A 13081-nucleotide genomic window follows, 5' to 3' on the forward strand; every position below is an offset into this window, starting at 1 on the left:
CCTCCTCACACCTGTAGAATGTCTGCAATAAAATGAGACGATATTGATTAGTACAATTAATAACTAGCTAGTTGAAGATTTTTAATTATGTAAAGGAGCAATTACCCAGAACTTTCTGATCACGACGTCTGCCCTCGTCTTGCACAAGACACCGTCGATAATCTCACCCGGCGGGGCCGAGGCAGCCAAGTAGTGCTCCCAAGTCAATCCAACCTCTGGAAGCCGACCCTCACCAGGCAACGTGACAAACCCCGGGAAGTTTTGCCGAATCAGAACTCCAAGGACGGAGTTGGGCCGGCGGACACTTTCATGGTGGTCCCAACCCCTGCAGCATGACAAGGCCAACACATCAGTTATTTGAAGAAACGTGAATGCAGAAGGTAAAAAAAGATTAAATGCACTTACCTCTCGCCATCAGGGAAAATCAACCACCTCTGCTCACGGGTCGCCGGCACGGACCGGAGCCGTGTAGCACCACGCTGGTAGACGTTGCCCCCCTCCTCCCCCTCCTCATCAGTCGGCTCCCCGCCATCCTCAGGCTGACCCGACCAGGTACCCCATCCAGACGTGTGCTCCTCTGGGGTCTCGTGGGCCCAAGTCTTGTGGGCCGAAGGCCCGTCGACCCGAGGCTCGTGGGCCGAAGACTCGTGGACCGGAGGCTCGTGGACCGGAGTCCGTGCAGCCTCCTCCTCAGACGAGTCCACCCTAGCAGTCACGTGCTCGGGTGAAACAGTTGGGGGCGGTGGCGAGGAAGGCACCGTAAGAGTCACCCTACCTCCTCTCCCGCGACCACGTGCTCCACCTCCTCTCTTCTTGTTACCTCGTCCCCTGCTGGGCACCGCGGCCGACGAAGAAGGGCCCGGCGGTGTCGCCACACTGTGCAGCAACGCTCGGCGGAGAGGTGCGTGTGGAATGGAAGACCTCGCACCACGCGCCGATGAAGAAGGGGCCTCGGCGCGCTCCTGACCAGCGCCCACCATCTTTCAACACCTGCCATGACAAAGAATAAACGAAATTAGTACAACATAAAAAAAGTACCGACATGAATAATAATATGTATATCACTTAAGTGTATCATCATCAAGTACAACATAAAAAAATTGAATACCTGACACTACTAATAATCTCGATCAGTATCATCAATAAATGCATAATCATCATCATCACTATAATCAATGATGGGCTCATAGGGTTCATTGGCATCAACATGTGCAAGGCCACCTTGACGTAATTGGTCAAGCATTGACAGGTCATCCGCAGCAGTAACCTCTTCTTGTTCCGGCTCTTCTTGTTCCTCCTCTGGGGTGATGTTGGATTCATTGTCGCTGTCTACTTCAATGTTTTGGGGTGAAGTATAGCGGTTCTTGAAACGCTTTTGGGAAAGACGTGTCTCTTGGAAGAATTCTCCTTCATATGTGTCTGGGTTAATGTGAGGTTCATAATCCTTTTCCTTTGGGGGAGAAAGTCTAGCACGTGGCGGCACTTCATAAACAACATCCCAATCTTTCAGATTTGGATTAGTTTGGTAGGCCCACGGTAGATAGAATACTTGGGTCGCCTGTTGAGCCATAATATAGACATCAGGAACATCTAAATGAGTGCTTTGGTTGATTTCAACTAGCCCTATATGTTAATGAGTCCTTCTAGTCTCCTTCGACTGAAACCAATAACATTTGAAGACTACGACATTCGGTGGGTTTTCACCATAGAACAGAAGTTCATAAATTGCTTCAACTCTCCCATAATACTCGGTACCTCCTTCGCCGATAGAAGATACACAACAATTTGTAGACTTTCGGTCGGCCATAGATAGCTCTTTGCCATAGGTACGATAGCGATACCCGTTGATGTCGTACTTGTCAAATGAACGGACCTTATAGTCAAAACCATTAGCGACTTGTCTCAATTCGGCGTCCATAGACTCTGAATTAGCCTACAAGTTTAATATGAAAGGATTGTTGCATTATGCAAAAATTAGCGAATGAAATGAAATTGTCTAATAGAAATTACCGTTTGTTTGAACCAAGAGATGAAACCGGGATAGCCACCTCCTTGCTTTGCGAGAAGCTCATACTCTTCGACGGAATCCTTTTGGATCTCCGCTCCATACAAGAATATGGCGACGTATCGACTGTATGACATATCCAGGAATAAGAGTAGTTCAAAGGAAATAGAAGTTGCGAAACAATGTACCAAGAAATTACTCGATGTACGGCCGCACTTCTATCAGGTTGTTGAAGATATACAACGAAATGGTCCGCCATTCTTCGTTATCCAAAGATACTGGATGTGAAACACTAGCTGGTGCGAGATTCCCTTTGAATAGGCTGAGGTTGGATCCACCCTTTTTAGGCTCGTCAGCATTGTACCGAGGCATCGGATTATGCAAATGACGATTTTTGGCTTCGTAGTGCGCTGTTACGAAGTTTGCCGCCTCCTCTGTGATGAATGCCTCAGCCATCGATGCTTCAATTCTACGTTTATTTTTACATTTTTCTCGAAGCGTCTTCTGCATCCTCTCAGTTGGGTAGCACCAACGATTTTGCACGGGCCCCCCCAATCTTGCCTCGGTCGGGAGATGCAAAATCAAATGCTGCATTGGATTAAAGAAGCCCGGTGGAAAGATCTTCTCTAACTTGCAGATCAACTCCGGCGCCAACTCTTCCATTTCTTCTAGCATGCCAAGCGATAGTTCTTTCGCACAAAGAACACAGAAGAAATAGCTGAGTTCTGCCAGTACTAGCCATTCATCCTCAGGGATGAAGCCACGCAACATCACTGGCATTACCCGCTCAATCCATATGTGCCAATCATGACTCTTGAGACCAAATATCTTCAGTTTATCAAGATTCGCTCCCCTCTTTAGATTCGCTGCATACCCATCGAGGAACATCAACTGCTGTTGCACCCACAAGAGAATTTCCCTCATAGCTGGCCTTCCAAGATTGAACCATGCCTTTGGCTTCGTCCAGTTCTGCTTTCCTTTCAGTTCTTTCATGTTTTGTAACGGCCTATCACATAGCGCCTCCAGATCGAATCTAGCCTTAGTATTATCCTTTGACTTCCCATCTATGCCGAACAATGTACCAAAAAGTGCCTCGGTGATATTCTTCTCAGTGTGCATCACGTCGATGTTGTGTGGGCAAAGGAGGTCTTTGAAGTAAGGCAGATCCCATAAGCATGTTTTGTGAGTCCACGCGTGCTTAGTATTATACCCCTTGAAGTACCCTGGACGTTGTGGATCTGGCTCAAGAGCGTTTAACTGATCCAGGGTCTGTTGGCCTGTCAATGCAGGTGGTGCAGAGTTTTTGACAACTCTACCCCTGATGAAGTTCTTCTTGTCTTTCCTGAACTTATGGCGAGGATCCATGAACTGTCTATGCATGTCGAAGCAAGAGAACTTGCGACCGGCCAGAAGCCAACGAAACTCAAGAGCTCCCTTGCATGTGGGGCACGGGAACCTTCCATGCACACACCAGCCAATGAATAGCGCATACGCCGGCAAGTCATGCGTCGAGTACATGTACCAGACACACATTATGAAGTTCCGTTTGCTAAAGGCGTCGTATGTCTTGAACCCATTATCCCAGGCTTCTTGCAATTCGTCCTTAAGCGGCTGCATGTACACATTCATATTTTTGCCCGGATAGTTGCGTCCTGGAATTATCAACGTCAGGAAAATGTTCTTTCTTTGCATAATCTGTCCGGGGGGGAGATTGAGTGGAAAGACAAATATGGGCCAACAACTGTATTGGGCTGCCGTCATACCAAACACACTGAACCCATCCGTGCTGATGCCGACTCGAGGATGCCTCGGATCTGCCGCTTTGTCAGCATGTAATTCATCAAACTTTTTCCACGCAACACCATCCGATGTGTGTACCATCATCAGATTCCCATCTGCATCTAGTTCGGTTCTTTTGCCTGTTTTGTGCCATGTCATCTGTCTGGCCGTCTCTTCGACCATGAAAAGACGTTGAAGTCTTGGTACGATTGGCATATACCGAAGAACACTAACGGGGATTTTGGTCTGTGTCTTCTCACCCATACCGTTGTCTACCACAATATACCTGGAAGACTTGCAAATGGGACAATAGTTCAAGTCCGCATAGTCAAGCCTAAATAAGGCACATCCTTTCTCACAGGCATGTATCTTCTCATAGGGCATCTTCAGTGCACGGAGGATTTTGTCCGACTGGTACAGGTTTGCAGGCATTACATGGCCTTTGGGTAGAAAGCGTCCAAATACTGTCATAATTGCGTCATAGCATTCTCTGCCCAAGTTGAACTGAGCCTTCAGAGCCATTACTTATGAGATGGCATCCAACTGACAAAGCTCAGTGTGCTCGTGGAGCGGATGTTTCGAAGACTCCAACATTTCATTGAAGGCCTTTGCAGATTCCTCCATCTCCTCGTCCGAATCCCGAGCATCATCATAGCCTTGCACCATGTTTTCCATCCCGGTACCATGCTCGTCGGTGCGACGACGATCCACCTCAGCTCGGTCACGTTGGGCAGACTCACCATGAAATGTCCACACCGTATAATCGGGCGTAAAACCACTCTTCTGCAGGTGTTTGCCCATTTCAGCCTCTGTCTTCTTTTCCCAATTGCCGCACCGGAAACAGGGCCACCAGGTTTTCTTTTGGCCATTTGCAAATGCGGGTTGCACAAACCCCTTAGTTTTTGTGAACCATTCAGCGCTCCATTTGTTCTGACCAGTGTGACCGGTATACATCCACGCACGGTCACTCATCTTGACTTTCAGAGCTACTGGGCACACAACAATTATATATGTAATTCACCATGTATATATTCATCAGTTGATCTACTTTGTCAATTTTATTACGTCCATGCAACCTACACTCTAATAGGTAATGATAGGTCCTAATCCCACCCGTGTATGTGTAGATTGGGTTCATTTTCCCATGCTATGCTCCGGATCCGACGCAAAATTTTGGCAGCACCTCCCCGCTGTTCTCCTGATACACGTCTCTCCAATAAACAGAGAGGATGTGTACCCGGAGAACAACAGGGGAGGCACTGACGAAATATATGCGTCGGATCTGGAGCAAAGCATATGGGAAAACGAACCCAATCTACACATACTCGGGCTGTCCATGGATAGCGTTGGACAATTCGAAAGAATCAAGGTTATAAATATGCAAATGAATGCATATTTATAACTATGACGCTTTCGAACGGGAGACACATATTGGTTACGCATACTGATGATTCAAGACACATATATAGCTAGCTATCAAGTTTCATCGGAATAGATCAAATAATTAATGGGGAAGGAGGACTTGTCATTTGTGCTCACCCACGAACGAAGGGGCAGAGCTCGTCAAACGCACGGCGAGGTCGTCGAACACCAAACCTCGCAGCGATGAAACAACTGCACATTTAAAACTACACGATCAACACAATTATATATCATGTTTTTCATAACAAAATCGAAAAATATATGACCTAACTAATAATTCACAAATATATGACCCCGTCGGCCTCTGGAAGGCCAAAGAACACCTTTTCGGGAGGTGTCGGTGGTCGGGGTGTCCTGTCGGTGTCGGGGTGCCGTGTCGGGGTCGGGGTGCTGTTTCGGGGTCGGGGGGTCGGGGTGTCGTGTCGATGTCGGGGTAGTGTCGTGTCGGTGTCGGGGTGTTGTTTCGGGGTCGGGGTGTGGTGTCGGGGTCAGGGTGTTGGGTCAGGCTCGGGGTCGGGGTGTCGGGTCAGGCTCGGGGGGTCGGGGTGTCGGGGTCGGGGTCGGGGTGCGGTCGGGGTCTCGGGGTCGGGGTGTCATGTCGGGGTGCCGGGTCGGGGTCTTTTTTCCTTTTCTTCTTCTTCCTCTTCTTCCTTTTCTTCCTTTTCTTCCTTTTCTTCCTTCTTCTTCTTCTTCTTCTTCTTCTTCCTCCTTTCCTTTTTCCTCTTCTTCTTCTCCTCCTCTCCTGTTTTTTTCTTCTTCTTCTTCCTCTTCTTCTTTTTTCTTCTCCTCCTCCTCCTCTTCTTCTTCTTCTTCCTTTCCTTTTTCCTCTTCTTCTTCTCCTCCTCTCCTGTTTTTTTCTTCTTCTTCTTCCTCTTCTTCTTTTTTCTTCTCCTCCTCCTCCTCTTCTTCTTCCTTTCCTTTTTCCTCTTCTTCTTCTCCTTCTTTCCTGTTTTTTTCTTCTTCTTCTTCCTCTTCTTCTTTTTTCTTCTCCTCCTCCTCTTCTTCTTCCTTTCCTTTTTCCTCTTCTTCTTCTCCTCCTCTCCTGTTTTCTTCTTCTTCTTCCTCTTCTTCTTTTTTGTTCTCCTCCTCCTCTTCTACTTCTTCCTTTCCTTTTTCCTCTTCTTCTTCTCCTCCTCTCCTGTTTTTTCTTCTTCTTCTTTTTCTTTCCTAAAACTGAACTAAACCTAAAACTAAACCTAAATCTAATCTAAACATAAACCTAGAACTAAAAAAATAGAAGAAAAAAAAGGAAAAAACTAAATCTAAACCTAAAACTAAACTAAAACTAAACCTAAAACTAAAACTAAAACTAAAACCAAAACTAAATCTAAATCTAAACTAAACATAAACCTAAAACTAAAAAAACAGAAAAAAAGGAGAGGTAGAGCTCACCTGGGCCGGTGGAGGAGGTGGCCGGTAGAGGAGGGGCGCGGGGCGGCCTGGGGCGGCGGCGCCGGTCCCAGGGCGGTGGGGCGCCGGGGGGCCGGGGCGCGGCGGGGGCGACGGGGCGGGCGGCCGGTGGAGTGACGGCGCCCGGGGCGGTGGGGCGCGGGGGGGCCGGGTCGCCGGGGGGCCTGGGCGCGGCGGCGCCGAGACGGGGCGGGGGGCCGGGGCGACGGGGCGGTGGGGCGACGGGGCGGGGGGCGGTGGGGCGGCGGGGCGGTGGTGCGACCGGGCGGCGGCGAGTGGTGGGGGCGGCGGCGCGCGTGTGTTGGAGGGAAACAGAGAGAGAGGGGGTGGGGCGCGCCGGCCGTTAGATACGTTTAATCTTTGCCGTCCGCCACCTTTGCCGTCCGCTAATGTGCGCTTTGTCGTCCGCTAGCGGACGGCAAAGAGGGGGGCCGTTAAGTATTTTTAACCAGCTCCTCAGTGGGGCCCCCTCCCTCTTTGCCGTCCGCTAGCGGACGGCAAAGATTCTTTGCCGTCAGCTAGCAGACGGCAAAGAACAGGCTGATGGCAAAGGCTTTCTTTGCCATCAGCCTGTTCTTTGCCGTCTGCTTTCAGGTAGCTGATGGCAAAGAGCTTCTTTGCCGTCCGCTAGCGGACGGCAAAGAGCTGGCAGATGGCAAAGTAGCTGATTCCAGTAGTGACTCTTTGTTGCATGTTGAGGGATAGTTATGTGATCCAATTATGTTAGTATTGTTGAGGGAACTTACACTAGCGAAAGTATGAACCCTAGGCCTTGTTTCCTAGCATTGCAATACCGTTTACGCTCACTTTTATCATTAGTTACCTTGCTGTTTTTATAATTTCAGATTACAAATACCTTTACCTACCATCCATATACCACTTGTATCACCATCTCTTCGCCGAACTAGTGCACCTATACAATTTAGCATTGTATTGGGTGTGATGGGGACATAAGAGACTCTTTGTTATTTGGTTGCAGGGTTGCTTGAGAGAGACCATCTTCATCCTACGACTCCCACGGATTGATAAACCTTAGGTCATCCACTTGAGGTAAATTTGCTACTGTCCTACAAACCTCTGCACTTGGAGGCCCAACAACGTCTACAAGAAGAAGGTTGTGTAGTAGACATCAGGTGTATGCTCAAACTTGGCAGGGTTATATTACTCATATAATGCATATGTTGTATTGCAATGCTTAGTTTTTACATCATATACACAATATTGAATGCCATCTCCTTAGTTGACACATCATATACGCAATTGCCCTCTGCTCACTTCCTTAGTATATAAATCATATATTTGAATTATGTCATGCCATGATGTTTACATAGACAACATGTATTTGAATTATGGCATGCCAACCCATTTTCTAAAGACATAATATAGTTATATCATCTCATCCTGTTTACATAGTCATCATATTTTAAATTATGTCATTCTATCCGTGAATTATATCAGGCCATCATGTTTCCATCGACGACATGTTTGTGATTTATGGCATGCCAACCACTTTAATAGACACATCGTATAGTTATATCATGTCATCCTGTTTACATAGTCATCATATTTTGAAGTGTGTCATTCTATCCTGTTTAGTTAGCCATCATACATGTGAAATTGTGTCATTCTATCCTGTTTAATTAGCCATCATATATGTGAAATTATGTCCTGCTATTCTGTTTGCTTAGACAACATAAATGTGAATTATTTCATGCCCTGTTTTCTTCCCTACTATCCATTGCACCTGTCTATCTTACAATGTCTGTACATTCAATTACTTTTCTTGTTTATCAGCCATTTCAATTGGAGGGAGTGATGGCAGTATATGTGGGAGTAAAAACACGGTCTTCAGAAAAGATCGTGCTACCTGTCGATGCAGATAGAACCACGGTTGTACTTGCCCAAGAACCAGCCCCACCACACATAACCCACACTCATGTAGATTGTACCCCTACCCAGTTGGACAGAGAACCAGCTACACCCCTTCTAACCCCAACCCCAGCAGATAGACACCCAGTTCCCGTTGACACAACACAGTCTCCACCACAGAGCACCCAAACACGAGCAGTTAGTAAGGCAACTGCAGTGCCCAAATCACGGGGACCACCATTCCGAACCCGAAGTCAACGCTTAAAGCGGAAGAAGAATTGTTCTCAGGTCAGGATTCGTAGCTATGGTCCATACTACTTTTCTCTTGCATCACTGTATTTACTGATACCAACTAATTTCAAATTTGAAGGATGCAATTGAAACTCCAATGGCGCAACAGGTGTGTTTTAAACCTGTTTCTTCAACGTGTTTGGCTGTTTGCTGTTGTAACTTGCTCTATGTTGATTTCAGTTTCAATTGAATAAACAGTTATGTTCTCATGCCATGCACATTACAAGTGTTGTTATTGCTATGTAGTTTCCCACACTTATATTCTGTCTATGTTGTTTTGTCTTAAATAGATATGATTCAAACTGTATCTATCTTGATTTGGCAACATAAACTAGAATGATATAGACCATACAGTGACCATATTACATAGATATATGTTTGTTTCATGCTGTTATCCTGTCCACCTTACCACTGAACTGGTTTACCAAAATGAGTTTCATATACTACATTGTAAACCTGAGATGTGTTTGTTTGTTTCTCTTTTAGAACGCGGATAAAATATTGGAGAAGAGTACCCTATTATGCAATGGTAAAGGAAGTAATGCAGATAAGGCTCAAGATAGTGAGACATCCCTGTTGGTCTCCAAGAAAGCTGATAAAAACTATATTGAAGACACTGAGACAACCCCAAAGTCCTGTCTTGATGTAGTGTTCGAGTTACTGGCTACCACTGCTGGCACCAGCTCTTCGAACTCGCTGCCTGAATCAGTTCGGCTTCTTGAGTCTCAACTTCAAGTTGAAAGACATCGATCAGATGTTATTCGATAGGAAGCCGAAGGACTGAGGAAGTCCCCGCAGAATTCAGATGCATTCTTTCTGGTGCAACAGCAAGCGCTGGAGGACTTAAGCGCCAAACAAGAGAAAGTTAATAAGCTTGCTAAGTATCTTGCCAGCATTATGGGTACCCACGATATTGTTTCTTGAGCTCTTCTGAAGTGGTTTCAGTTCTGGACTTGTTTTGCTGCGGCGTTTATATGCCGTTGTGTTCCCTATATTTGCACTAGTGGCGAACTTTGATGCCCAGTGGATGTAATATGTGTAATAGCCATGATAGCCTAGTGTAAGTTGCTTGCTTATTTATTTCCTTGTTGTCTTGTTCATTTGTTTGCTTGTAGTCAATGCAGTTCTTTTTCTGCGGTTTGCTAGTGGCTGCAATAACCTATTTTTTAAAACTAGGCCACAATAACCATGGGCTAATATTTACTGTAGTGACACTGGGCCCCCTACTGGCCGTAGAAACAGTGGGCCTTCTACGGGCCGTATAAACAGTGGGCCTTCTACGGGCCGTAGAAACAGTGGGCCTTCTATGGGCCGCAGACACAATGGGCCTTCTACGGGCCGCAGAAACAATGGGCCTTCTACGGGCCGTAGAAACAATGGGCCTTCTACGGGTCGTATCATCAATGGGCCTTATACGGGCCATATGATCAATTGGCCAAACATGGGCCAAACAGACCGCATTCTGGCCGTAAACGGGCTAGAGTTGGAATCGTCCGTTCATGGGCCGACCATAACGGGCCATCATTAATAGGCCGTATTTGATGACGCTACGAAAATGGCCCAACGTATTAACGGACCACAAACGGGCCGGCTGTAACCACGGGCTGAATTTGGCCCACAAGCAGAAAATGACAGTAACGGGCCGTAAGTAAAAGAATGCTGGAAAATATCCAAGAATAAATGGGCTCTGAGAAGGCCGAAAGATTACATGGGCTGGAAACGGCCCAACGGAATAACGGGCCGTTAATGGGTATAAAGTGATACACTGTTCTTTACGGGCCTGTTTCACCACGGGCCGTTAATGGGTGTAAAGTGATACACTGTTCATTACGGGCCAGTTTCACCACGGGCCGTTAATAGGCCAAGAGTTACATAGGGCCTCATATGGGCCGAAAGACGTCATGGGCCATACATGGGCCAGAAGTGAAAACGGGCTGGAATCATATTGGATGGCCCAGATGACGCTACTGGGCCTAATTCGAATAGGGCGTAACGGTCCTTCGGTTAGCGGGCTGTAAATGGGCTATATGCGAACAGGCCGCTAACAGGCTTTCCATGGGGCGGCCCGCCACCTTTTGACCAAGTCAAACGGGCCGGCCTTTTCACAGGAATGGGCCTTTGTTGGGCCGTGCCACGTGTCGATGTATCATAGGCACCTTCTGTCCAATGAGTGGATGACATCTGTCCCAGCGATGAGCCGACATGTGTTTCCTTCAGCCAATGATGATTTTACACATGGAAAATCCCCATTGGTCAGGGCTATTAACGGAAATCGGATCCAAAACCCGACCTGATAGCTTAAAGGTGTTCCGTTACGGTGGATGCCACGTGTCGGTCACCCTTGATGAAAGCACTTCTGTGACGCACGATTTATCGTCATGGAAGTGGACACTCCCGTGATGATAATTTTGGTAATGTCATGGAACACTTCTATGACAGCACAGGTATGGCTATCTTGATTCTGTCATAAAATCGTCATGGATGTACATGCATGACAGAAAACGCGACCTACTGTGACAAACACGTATCATCACGGAAGTGTATTTTTTTGTAGTGCATGCACATGCTCCAGTGCATATAAATTGGTTGAAAAATCAAATATGTGTCCTTGGGTGCATGCTTAGGTCCCATGTAAGAAATGGAAATGAATTTCAAACACCAGGGCACCGTTGATTGCCGAGAAAACATTGAGATGCCTGGTTTTTAAATTCTAGTAAATCCAAAACCCGTCTGAAATTCATGAAACTTGGCATGCTATCATGGAGCGGCATCAACATGCCGTGGTAAAAATTCTGTCCATTTGGGGCAGGTTTGGGTATATGCTTCTCACAAACCGGAGCTTCTCAAAACAAGCACTATGGTTTTCGGTAGGGAACGTCCCACCTTTGGGGACGAAACGATATCCATTGCCTCTTATTGCTTTCAATTTTTTTCTTGTGTCAACATAGAACAACAGGAGTGTTGTGTGAATTTTTGTGATTTTTCGGGGTTCGTTTGGACATTTTTATGCATTAACTGAGTTTTCATTGCATTTATGTGCATAATTCAAATTTGAACTACATGAACATGCTCCAGTGCATATAAATTGGTTGAAAAATCAAATATGTGTCCTTGGGTGCATGCTTAGGTCCCATGCAAGAAATGGGAATGAATTTCAAACACCAGGGTACTGTTGATTGCCGGCAAAACTTTGAGATACTTTGTTTTTAAATTCTAGTAAATCTAAAACTCGTCTGAAATTCATGAAACTTGGCTTGCTATCATGGAAGGGCACTCGACATGTTGTGGTGTTTTCGTGTTCATTTTGAGAGAAGGCGCACTCGAATAATGACAGCCAACAAAGGCATTTTGAAAAAAATAGCTGACTCTTTAATATCTCAAACGTTTCTATAATTCAAACCATGTGCGTTTTGTTAACCATTCATGTGACGCCACATGTCTTGGTTTTAATGGCTATAGGAGGTGCCTTGCGGATAGCTGCTTGACTGAACGGGAGGCGTGCGAGCGCAGTCCGGTGCGCAGGCTCACCGGGAAGCGTACAAGCTGTTCAACGTAGGATCTGTGCATCTCTTCAACGCAAAGGATTCAGATTATGGTATGCAAATAAAAGCCAGACTTCGGCGCTAAGCCAAGAGACACTGCGATTTGTCAAAATATGCAGCTCAAAATCAATAGCACTATCTATTTTTTGCAACTAAACTTCAGTAATTAAGCATAGATTTCATTCGTACTAGAGATTAAGCAGTCGTTCTCACCGGGAAGTGAGACAGCCTTGGAACGCCGCCCGCCTCGCTCCCACTGGTCTATATTAATGGCGCCACCGAGCAACCGCACCCCCCATCCTCGCCACACACACAATTCCTCTCTCTCCACCCGCATCCTCGATGCCGCTCTGAGTACTCAAAGCCGTCAGTGTACGAGGATGCCGCCGAAGTGCCCCATCGGAGGGAGTGGCGATGCAGGGGCTACCGAAGCACCGGAGCACGGCGTGAATATGGAGACAGAGGTCTCCGTTGCCGCCGATGTCGTGGTTCCGACTCTGACAGTGATGTAGGGGGGTGAGTATGGAGAGGCTAGATCCTAGCTATTGGGAAGTTGTTACATGCGAGGTTTACGAGTTCAGGCCCTTCTCGGAGGAAGTAATAGCCCTACGTGTCAGAGCCCAGAGGCGGTCGACTGGATTATGCGTGTATGGATTACAGGGGTGCGAACCCTTCATACTGAGGAGGGGGGTGGCTTATATAGAATTCGCCGGCCCCCTCCTACCCTCAGTAATGTAGGGTTTAAGGTACATTTAAGATTAGG

This window comes from Triticum urartu, chromosome 4A, assembly GCF_056163025.1.
Source record: "Triticum urartu cultivar PI428250 chromosome 4A, HENAU_Tu73, whole genome shotgun sequence".
Lineage (NCBI taxonomy): Eukaryota > Viridiplantae > Streptophyta > Magnoliopsida > Poales > Poaceae > Triticum > Triticum urartu.